The following is a 12,609-nucleotide window of genomic DNA, read 5'->3' on the forward strand; positions in this document are numbered from 1 at the left end:
TCACCAGTAGGATTGGCAGTATGCTAGAAAGGGTGGTTAGCATTGTATCAGGCGAGATCGAACTGACTGAGCGCCGGTTGCCCCTGGGTAGTGAGGGCCTACTGAACAGTCCTCATCCTAGAGGGGCTATAACCGACCCTGCACTTGAACTGGAACCTGTCACTGTATTGTGCTCTCACAGCATCAGAGGATTGGCACTAATAATACCCCGCTCGCTAGTGGGAGCCCAAGTGGACGTGACACAGTCGAGTCTCAGTCAAATATGGACACCCCAACAACTGTGGGAATTCCGGCTGTTAAATGCAAGGGAAAGAGTGGGAAGCCTGTTTGCACCAAAAGAAAACAACCCCCACGAACTGACTCCTCTCGCACTTGTTTGTCTGCATGGATGCAGTCATCTTCAAGCACCGGTATTTCTGATGCAGCGTTAAATGGAAAGTTGCGCTGCTCCATCTGCACACAGACTGATGTGGCATCTGACTATGGTGGTTTTGGGGACGCCTTTTTAATAAAGTTACTAATACTGTGTCCAAGCGAATCAACAAGTTGTTAGATACAAATGTTACATCTCTTATGGAACGCTTAGATCACTGGACACACTCATGAAAAAGCTTAGACAACCACTGGAAACAGTACAAATTGTGGCTGCCCCGGGGGAAGGGCCCATTCTTATCCCTAGCACTTCTCTTATTGCTAACCAACCTCCTATTGCTACCGCTATTGCCACCTCTTCCCCCACTGGCCTTTTGGCTGGTAGCATCTGCTGTACATGTCGACAAGTTAGGGAATGTTTTCAACCTAAGGCGAATATACCATCAAACCTTCTCCCTAACAGTAATGGTTCATCATCTACAGATGAGTCAGCTACAAATGCGCCCTCTAATTTTATTCCAGGTTGTATTAACTGGTCAGATGGTGAACAACCATAGTTAATGCCAGATAAACACATAGCAATGCATCCAACACTTTGAGCAGAAATCTTCAGAGGCCAAACTCAGATGTCTTGGGTTTACCACCGGCCGCTTGCCCTTATGTGTTAGTGCTAGCAGGTGTACCAACTCTTAAGAGGGACCAAAGGTAGACCTGGGTTCTTCTGCATAATAAATGTGTGGATTGGCTATCAAAGAACAGGAGGTTCAACACGTCAGACATGAATGAGATCATTATGGTACGTAGAGTTGGGTGGGTTGGTGTCTCTCCTAAGAATATAGAAGGAGACTGTATTGTGGTTAATTTTCGTCGACCATCCATGGTAAGATCCCTATTGAGAGCTCATGAGACCACAACAATTAACAGCACTAACATATGTTCATTACCACTGGGCTATTTCCATAAACCGAGCTTTGGTCCTTCTATAAATGAGCCTCCCTTCCCGAACGTACACAATAGGTTTCTGGCTTTGTCTGAATTGGACACTCAGGATTGACTACTGTCACCACTGGAGTCTCACGGCACTGTTCACATGTTTGTATCCCCCCACCTGCAATTGAGACTCATGACCCTGACATTCCAACTAAGGTTTCTGCCAATTCAGATCTGAGTATTTTAAGCTGGAATGTGGCCGGCCTACAGTCTAAAATACATCAACTGGACTGGCTAAAACTGGCGAGACAGCAGGATATCCTCATGTTTCAAGAGACATGGGCGACCCAAGAACTATATATCGATGGGTTTGAATGATACAACATTGTAGCTCCAACCCCTAAATTGGGTTGACCCTCCGGGGCCTATCGATCTGGGTAAACATTGCTGCAGAACGTAGCGTTAAGACCTTATGCACCAAAAGTGACAAATTCCAAGTTTTATTGTTTAAAAGGGGTGTTTCTATCTACCTAATCAGCTTCTATAACGACTTCTACCCGGCACCAAATGGAAATTTCATAAATTTATTCAAATTTGTTGCCACCCTACAGCATTTGCAATGGACTCAATAAAACAGCTGGTCTTTGTTTGGGAGGTGACTTTAACGCTAAGTTACACTAGGACCAGTAAATAGCCATGTAGCAGAGGATAAATTTGCCGTAGGGGTGAGGAATTAATGGAACATTTGAATAATCACAATCTAATCAATCTTATGGACATTGCCGCCATAACAATTGATAATAACCCCTCTGAGCCGACATTTAAAGGGAGGGGTAGTGCTTCCACCGTTGATTATGTTTTTATTTCCCCTGCGAGGATTGTTTATTGAAAGCCATGTCACCACCACAACCCATGGTGATCACCATCCGATCAAAACAATGCTGAGATTGTCCCCCAGTCCAATATTTAATTCTGAATGTGCTGCCAGGAACCTATTACCCTCCATAGACAACTTAAGACTGGTCTGGCGGGGTGTCAATAATACTGACCTGTTTTGTATGATGGCAAAGGACAACCAGAGCCTTATCGACTCTTGTCTGTTAGCACAGGAAACTCACCCTGAGGCAATTAGTGCTTTTATTAAACTCTGTGAGGCCATCAAATCCTTACTAACGAAACCCACCACTGCTGTGCAACGTGGACCCAGATGGTTTACCCATGAGTGCTCGGAGGCTAAATAGACAGTTACGCAAGGCCCTGTCGACCAGTACGAGGTGCAACCCACTTGTTAAATCGTTAAGGCAGAAGTATAAGCTAGTGACCTCTAAAAGGAAGGAAGAAATACTAAAAGATCGCTGGGACGCACTTGTCAATGCCGCCAGCCTAAAGAACGGGAATACATTTTGGGTTGCTGTTAAGGATTTTAGGTTAGTGGGACAGTTACTAACCCTGATAAGCTGGAATATAACAAGTGAAACATAGGAAGCCCATTTCTCTATGATCTACACAGCTCCCGCACAAGAAGCAGATCCTTTTAAGCACAGGGTCCCAACTAGGATTTTAATATTGTTGCCTGAGGTTGAGGAAGCTATCTACCAGAGTGTGGGTAATAAAGCCCCAGGTCCTGATGGGCTACCCATCGATCTCATCAAGCACAAACCTGATTTTTGGGTGCCACTTTTGGTAAACATTTTTAATAATTTAACTAATGCCCCGCTACTATGCTCATGGTTAAAAGCATCATTGTTCCGATTTTTTAAAAGGGTGATCGCTCCCAACCCAGTTGCTACAGACCGATGTCCTTGATAGATAACACCCTGAAAATCTTAGGTAGAGTTTTATATAACAAGATCCTAATATGGACCGAGGAAAACCATTTTAGATTCATGTCAACTGGGTTTTAGGAGCAAAGTATGCACAAACGAACAATGCCTAAATCTTAATTTAATCATTGGGAAATACACCATAGCACAGTGATCGCCAATATATTTGGCTTTTATGGACCTGATCTCTGCTTTTGATTTTGTTAACAGGGCACATTTATGGTCCATTCTCTTAGAATATGGCTTAGATGAGGCATTGGTGCATTTTCTGGCCAACCTACATAAAGAATTGAAGGCCTGGGTTAGGATCAATGGCGAGGGCGAGGTTTCTAATGACATCAAAGTATGTAGAAGGGTCAGGCAGTGGTGCGTCTTGGCCCCTCTCCTTTTCATTATTTATATTAATAATTTGCACAAATCATTGATGACACTCACTAATGGTGTTCCCAGAGTCAACTGCAAAATACTTCCCGAGTAATTATATGCTGATGACGTGGGTTTGATGGGCCGCACACCCTACGCACTTTAGTGCAGGGATTTTTTGATTTTATGGCCAGTCTAGACCTGTGTACCAATTTAAAAAAATCTTTCATAATGTCTTGTTAGCCGAAAAAACACTCCCTAAATTCCATATCCGTGGGCAAACAAAAATTTAAATGCACTAGCACTTTTCCATATCTTGGGTTGGTCTTTGTTTCGAACGGCATCTGGTCTGAACATGCGGTGTTTTGTAAGAACAAGTTCTCAAAGGCCACCAATTCCATTCTTAGTCTTCCCTGGCCAAAAAGGACAGGGGCCATTTTAGAGATTTAAATTTTTTTTAAATCCCAGTGTATACCTACAGCTACTTTTGGCGCAGAGGTTTGGGGTACCTCTAAAAGCTACAGCATCCAGCGGGATGAAAACAGATTTTTTCTGAAACTATTGGGCGCACTGATCTCCACCGCTCAGTATGTTTGCCATAGTGAACTGAAATTAAGCTTCATTGAGGATTTCATAAGGGTCCTCCCTGCTTTATTCTGCCTTGCCATATGGAAAAACCCAGCAGCGTCCCTCACAAGAGAGATAATAGGTGATTGCATTAATTGTGAGAAGGGGATGGATATTCCGTGGCTTGCCACGGTGAGTCAGAGCGTAAGTACTGTTAATTATGGCAGGATCTTTTCAAGTCCAAATGCAACTGAGACTGTACATAAAAAAGCCCTTAGGACGGCACTATACACACTTTATAGCACGGAAAGACTGGAGAGGGAATCTAAGAAATCAACTGTTGCAAATTTTGCAAATTTTATGTCATCGAGCACGTCTCGTACCTCCCGCCTAGTTATCTCAGAATACAAATATGTTATTGGGAGAGGGGACTCGTTTTTCTATTAAGAGCCAGCACTGTAAAATTCTGTCTCTGTTCCCCCCCTTGGGTATAACGTAAACCTTGACTCTTTGCCTTGCCCGTGCGACGGTCAGAGTGGTCAAACAATTTTACATTTTTTATTCTTCTGCAAGTTTTATATAAAGTATGCAAAATGGCTTGAAATACTGTTTTTTTTTTTTTTAAGAAACTTTGCCTATCCACTTAGTAGATGCATCTAGGAGCATACTCAAATTGGAAGATGATGAGTTAGTTTCTCGTGTTGGCACTTTTTTGAGAACTGCTGTATGGGCTCGTAAAACGATGTGTAACCCATGAAGAGTGCCTCGAAATGTGCGGGCTCTGTTAGAAACTTGCTGTATGGGTTTTTAAAATATTTTGCACTTGTGACCAACGTTATCAAAATTATTTTATTGTGAACATGAATGTGTGCTTTTAATTTGCTGCACGTGATTATGCTTTTATGCATATGGTCCTATCCAAATAAAGTATATTTGAACTTTGTAATAGATAATAGTGTGCCCCTGTCCTCCCTGACCACCTCCTGCTGCTGTGAGACTGGACTGACTGCCTATTGGGCTCCCACACAGACACTAAGCAATAATTTACTATTATTATCTTGGCAATTTTAAGACAAAAGTGGAAGTGCAATCTACACTGCATGTTGCATCTGTATCAGTTACAGAACTGTGCAGCAGCATATCTTTTTCCGTAATTCTAAGTGAATGTCATGCATCTTGCAAAGCTACACTTATCCCTGACAGCTCTGCTCATGATTCATAAGGAAAACCATAGGTCACTTCTTAATTTGGAACTCAAACATGGTGAATACTAACCAGTGATTTCCCTGCAAAGCCATGATGTCATTTACAGTGTCAGCATAGTAGGGACTTTATTGAATGCTTGCTGAGCAGAATGTGCTAAATGATGCATTATGTGGTAACAGGGGTACGATGGAAAATTGCAAAGTGTGCTAAGACCACGGTGTAGATTGGTCTTACATCCTACCGATTTTTCAGAAGGTCACTGGACTATTGTGACATGAAATGCACTATTTGCCATGGTATCTGGCAAACACTCTTGGAACGAACAGTACTCCCTCCGTCCTCCCATAAAGAGGTCATTCGGTCATTATGTCCTATTACATTTAGACCACTGTTCCTAGATTGTTTTCATCTAGATGTATTATAAGATCCAATGGAAGAACTCGTTATCCCCCTCCAAGGGAAGTCCTTTTAAATTTTACCAACTTTGAATAATGTAGCTGGCATAATATGCGTTAAATGTATAATTTCCTACACAGGTCACCATTAAGAGTGGCCCACAGAAGTGTGCAATGTTTGTCACAAATGATGAAATCCAATGCTACAGGGGACAGAACTCAACAGGTGCAATAAAGAGCAGCTATTACATGTTTCTATTTGGTGCTTTCAGTTCCAAAATACAGATGTTCCAGCAATTACCAGGCATTTTCCACTGATAAATTCCAGCAAGGAAGACCTACCGGAATTTAACAGGATATGCAGACTTTATCACACCCAGGAGTTACTGGTGTCATAACATTTGCATAGTTTGTAATTCCGATTCCATCTTAAGCAAGGAAAGTGCTCTAAACCTCCATGTTAAATTAGATTCAAATGGTTTTACCAGTGTTACTTGCTTAGTGGATTGCAAAATTTCCCTTTATGTCCAAAAATCTAAAGAGGAAAGCAGTGAGTTACCATGCAGAGTATTTTGTAACTATTAAACCGTTTTCCTGGCACAATTATCTTTACAAATCAGAATTTGCCATTATTTTAAAAATATATAGTTAGAAGTACTGACACCTTTGGTAAATTGGTCTTTAGAGCCAATCTAATATTCTGTCACTTTCACTAGATAATATTACGCTTTTGGTGGAGCAGGTAAAGCAAAATTTTGTATACCTTCTCTATTTTGCCTGATATTACTAATTACGTAATCATTCTAAATATTTACATGTATTAATCGTTTGGAGTATTATGACTAATCAACTTTTGCACCTTAATAAACACAAGATACACGTGGGACTAAAATGCTAAGTGCACGGCTAATAATTAAATGATTAACTGTGGTACGCAAACTAACTGTAGAATGTGTTGAAAATAGAGAATTGCATGATTTATGTTGCTTTTGTGATGGTTTGTGCTGCCAGTGTTGCAGAATGGTGAGTATAATTGCTTTAAATGTTGCTATAAGCTAGGCAAATACTAATATATACTGGGATTAGTGTGGGTTTTAACATTAGAATCTTCATTTCCATATATTAATTATTTTTTTTGTTTGTTTTGCTTAAGTTGGCATTCGGGCCTACTAGGCCGCGGTATTAAAAATGGAGTTCGGAAGTGGCCACGGTCCTTTGAGCGCGATGCCTACTGCGCAAACTCGGATGGCTCTGAAGATCTCCAGGCAACCTCTAACCACAAGACTATGTGTTCCTTGTCAAGGATAGGAACGTGGCGGATTGCCAGGCCCCAGCTAGTGTGAATGACTGAAAAGACAATAAAGACCTGTACCTGGAGGTCTACATGTTGTTACTTCTGAACTTTCGCTTGTGAACCCGTGAAAAGAATACAATTCTGAGAGATATCATACTCTGTCCCCTGGAAAATGAGCGAACCTGGGAATATCACCTCTTCTTGCAAATTGAGAGGGTTTAGCCAATCAAAACACTTCTGCTTTAGAAAATGTTGCACATTGTTTTAGAAGTAAGGGGAAAAAGAATATATAAAGGGGATATTTAGTAGAAGAAAAAAGTCCGTACCATTTTCCCGTTGGTGACTGTTGGTGTGGAGAATCGATTTGCTAGCACGATCGCCTGGGCCTTTTGCAAAATTTTGGGACTGTGTCGTGCTGAGAGAGATTTCCCTGGACTTATTTGGGTTCCTATTTAAGTCTAACAGGCCGATTCCATCCGAAGGGATTTGAGTTATGCTGTGGTTTGACGGGTTCTTCTGGAAATGGTCGCCAATATTCAAATTTAGGTACATATAATTGTTATGTCAATTTGTGTTCAAAATCAAAGTGTTATAAATCACTCAATAGAATTCCGATTAGAGTGTAATTTGATTATGCTAACGAAGTGAAGTAATTGGATAAACGAAACATTGAATAATAAGTGATGAGTCTGTGATTATTTTTGATAAAGTGTTGATAAATTGAAAGGTTACGAAACTTTAATGTGTTTTAGCTGGTTCTAAATCACCATCAACCAGTCCAACTAATTGGTCCATCAACCAAGTGGTGGAGTGCCTTGATGTTAAAGTTAGGTCTCTATAGATACTGATACATATAATGTATATAGTGTATATAATGTAAAGACATTTTCTCCATAGGTACCAAGGCACCCCACATGTCCAGCGCTTCTTTCCCTCCTGTGTGCAGACTCGAATGAATGCATTCATGAATGAGTAAGGCTGATGACGGGTCTGTGACGCAGGGAGGATATGTAAATTTGTCCTTTTCCACTGGAGCAGTTTTCTGGTAGCAGAGGATGGTTTTATTGCATTGGTTTGGTGATTATTGATTATTGATGATTGATTATTGATTTATGTACTAACATTCTATGTTGAGTCGTGTTGCGTTTTATGTTGTTTTGAAGACTTCCGGGACGTAGGAAGTTGGATGCCCTGTAGGTACACGGGGAAAACGGGTGGCAAGTGAAGTCGCACGGTGTATTGTCTGGTTGCCCTGTAGGTACACGGGGAAATGTGTGACAAGTGAAGTCGCACAACGCATTGTCTGGTTTTGAGTTGGTAACATTGTCGTGTGTTATCATTAGGAACATTTCTGTGTGAATGTGCGTGAGTGAAATAGCAACAGGTTCTCTCATGAAACTTTGGCCTTAATTCTCAGGAGCATTGTAGTCTCCACATGTGTTTTATCCCCAGAGAAACGGTTAGCCTTTTTGCTTGTTAGAAGGGTAAGGTAGAGGGAAGTGCTACTTTATCAGCAAAACAGAATAATTCTGTGGTAGGGTAGAGGTAAGTGCTGCCTACTGGAAATACAGAACTCTTGTGTAAATGAATAAAACCGCTGTTACTTGCTGCTGTGTGCTGACATGTGGAGGGGACTACCGCTCCCATACTGCGCTGCCCTGTGCTGATGCTGACGCCATTCCACCGCGCCCGGAGGCGCATAAATCTCAGCACGGCTCCCGCTTCGCGGGAACCGCTGTTACTTGCTGCTGTGTGCTGACGTGTGGAGGGGACTACCGCTCCCATACTGTCCTGCCCTGTGCTGACGCCATTCCACCGCGCCCGGAGGTGCATAAATCTCAGCGTGGCTCCCGCTACGCGGGACGCGCGCCGTGCGAAGCCCTGGCCAAGGACGGGCCCGTCTGTGTCCGTAAGGGCCCGTCAGGGCCCAACAGGGGCCGGGCTGGGCCATCCCCCTAACCCCCACAATACGAGCGCTTCGTTGGACGCTGTGGTGATCGGACATTGGACTAAGGATCCTTACTCATAGAAGTAAGCTTGTTAAAAGCACTCGCTTTATTTGTACTCCTGTCCTGCTATTGTTAAATACTTAATTATGCCAAAAAGGAAGATGAATCATGCAGTAACTAAAGCAAATGTAGAGGTCAAGTAAGTGGGTCAGACATCATTATTGTCGTATCTCACAGGGGCTATGGGGGCTATTGAGGAGCAAATTAGTATGGTGGAGGAATCGTTATCGAAGGGAAGGAGGGGCCCAGTAAGGGAGGAGGGAGGTCTTAACGCCAATAACCCCTTATTACAATGTGAAAACAATTCTGCTCTGGGTCCCCAAAATCGCTCCATACAGGACATCTCAGCTCACATAGTTCAGAGTGACCTGAGTGACCAGGTAGAGGATATTCAACCATCATTGAAGCGTAGTAAAAATCCTGGAAGCCCAGAGAGCATACTTATACAAAAATCCAAAGGGCAAGGTCTAGGGAGGTGTAAAAAGAGCTCCCAATGCAAGAAAAGGGAAACTCAGAGTAAATTGCCATCTCAACCTCCACCTGCACGTAATAATATAGGGGGCCTAAGAAAACCTACTACGCATGCCCAGTTAGCAAGCCAATCCTTGGCATTAGAAAAAATATCAAAAAGTATAGACGAACTGCACAGGCACATAGAGAACGCACTGGGGAAATTAATTGAGAGAGTTGTAAACCTGGAGGGGAATATAATGGGTAAGCTTTGTACAAAAAACCAGGGGAATCCAATACATGTCCAGGAAAAGACTTTTATAAGTGGGCCGACAAGCACAACCATTATAGCTATCCCTAACCCAGTGACCAGGAGCAGTATCTCTGGACCCCCCATCTCTGGATATAACGCTGACACGAGTGATCAAAACGCTATCACTGAGACAAATAAGTTGGCGGGGGAGGAGAATAGATATAAAAATAGACAAGGGCATAATGGTAGGGATTTGAGGCCAATTCAGGAACCCCAAACACATACTCGCCTTGATTTGCCACCGGAAGCTACACCATATGTGGTAATCTTGGCTAAAGCCCCAGTATTAAGGTCACCTGAACTAGAAACATGGATAGAACTCCGCAATAAGTCCCTCCACTGGTTGGGAAGGTATACTGGCCTCACGGATGTGTTATTCAAGCTTTTTAAAATGGCAAGACGGGTTGCGTGGGTGGGCAAAGAAAGAAAAGAGCTACAGGGGGATTGTGTGGTCCTGACGTTTAGTGATCCGAGATTAGTGCATGCAATATTAAATAGGCTAGGAAATGCTTTCTTTATCAATAATGCAATTAATGTGCTGCCATTAGGAGCTTTTTACCCACCACTCCCAGGCCTATATAGACTCAATGGTTAAGCATCCTGTTTTGGGCCCTGATGTTAGCAAACCCATAGGGGATCCCCATAAGGGATACCCTGGAGGCGCGAATATCCCACTCTACAATCGTTTTGAACCCTTAACAGGAATGGAAGAATTAGATTGACCCATTGCCATGGCAGAGTGGGAGGAGAATCAAGGGAAAATGGATACAAACTATGAAAAGGAGGAGACATGCAGTAAATAAGGGACTCGAAACTAAATGCACAAATGCATTGGAGCAATCCTCGCCCAAAAAAACAAGCTATGTGGAGGATAGAGGCATAGTTCTTGCAAAATGTTTAAGTATAAATGGCCAAATCGATCATACCATAATAAACACCCAATGGATAAATGAAGGAGAAGTGATCATCCGAAAGCCTAGTAAACCCTGTAAAATATTAACCTGGAAAATCGCTGATCTAGCGGCTAAAGTAAAAGACCCTCAGTGGCTAACCTACATTAATGACTATGCCTTAGTTTGTCTCCAGGAAACATGGGCAATAGAGGAGATGCATATAATCGGCTTTGAAACATTTAACACCGCAGCGTGCATTAGTAAACAGGGCCGTAATAAAGGAGGACTATGTACTTATGTCTCCAACTCGGCAGGGGTCTCTCATGTTAAAGTTAGAGAGGTCAGTGACTACTATCAGATCCTGACTATGAATTTATGTGGGCAAAGGGATGCAGTTTTAATAAATCTATATAATAACATTCCTAAAGCCCAGCAAATGAATGTCTTATCTAACTTAGGTACATCCTTAAAAAATCTTGAAGGAAAATTGACGGGAGACATGTTTACTATTTTATGGGTGATTTCAACTGCTCGTTGTGCCAATTTAGCAAACAAGGTATTTGTGGGCTGGGTAATGAAAATGAAGATACACCCTCACACTTTTCACATACTTCTTTGGGAGATCTGTTGAATGACATAGCTTTCCAATTTGATCTTGGTTATGCGAATGAATTATGTTTGTCTCCCACTCCGTTTCAATCAACTTATAATGGAAGGGGATGTAATTCTACCATTGATTTTGTCCTAATATCCAATAGATACTCCTGTAATGACTTCTGACATTTTAATGAGTGATCATTACCCTATTTGCCTAGATCTCGTTCTAAGAGGGCAGGAGAAAAAACTTGATAGGAATTCGCAATATAATAGCGATATTTATCTTACCAGCATAAACGGGTATACGTTAAACTGGGCAAAAGTGGATCCCGAGGCATTCCTCCTAGGCCTGATTAATAATAGCACAGAGGATATAGCGATATGCCTTTCACAGGATAGGGAGGATAAAGATATAATTAACGCTTTCCTTAAGATCTCAGCTGAGGCCAGGAAGCTATTAACAAGACAAAAACGACATGGTCAGCAATCCTCCCAGGGCTGGTTTGATAAAGAATGCACGAAGGCCCATACCCACTTAAAAAAGGCTCTGCATAACGTACCGAGGTGCAGGGATAAAATAAGGCAGGCAAGATCTTTGTACCAGTTGGTGCAAAAAAATCGCAGGGCAACATTAAAAAAGGAAGCGTGGGACGCCTTACATGAGGCTTGCATAAACAAAGATAACACTGGCTTCTGGAGAGAGGTTAATGCCCCTTTTTTTAATAACAGAGAGACAGATATCATAGACCTGGCTCTTAGTGGCCATATGTGGGTAGACTTCTTCTCAGGGCTTTATAGGGAGGAGACCATAGATGGTAATGTGACAGATATAGTCGCACTGAGAGTAGATGATAATATTGATCGTGGACCGTTCCCCCTAAAGATCAATATTACCCTTGAGGAAGTCATTAAGGCAATAAATGATTGTGCCTCAAGGAAAGCGCCAGGGCCGGATGGCATCCCGGTGGATGCCTATAAATCTAATATAGGTCTATGGGCCCCTCTTTTAACTAATGTACTAATTAGTTGTACCCGTTATGGGTTAATCCCTATCTGGGCAGATGCCATTGTGATACCTATATTCAAGAAAGGGAATAGAAATGAGCCTAAGTGTTACCGTCCAATATCTTTATTGGATGCTTTTATGAAAAAAGTGCGAAGGTTTATCCTAAACAAGCTTGAGACCTGGGTCCAAGAGACAGGTGTGTTATCAGTCTTTCAATATGGTTTCCGACCAGGTCTAGGCACCATCGACCAGGGACTTAATTTGTCTCTGATAATTGATAAATATACAAAAGCGAAGAAGGGCAAACTTTTCCTTACTTTTGTGGACTTAAGTTCTGCTTTTGATTGTGTCAAACATGTCATGCTGTGGGACACTCTTAAAGATCTAGAGT

Source organism: Triturus cristatus, chromosome 8, assembly GCF_964204655.1.
Source record: "Triturus cristatus chromosome 8, aTriCri1.1, whole genome shotgun sequence".
Classification (NCBI taxonomy): domain Eukaryota; kingdom Metazoa; phylum Chordata; class Amphibia; order Caudata; family Salamandridae; genus Triturus; species Triturus cristatus.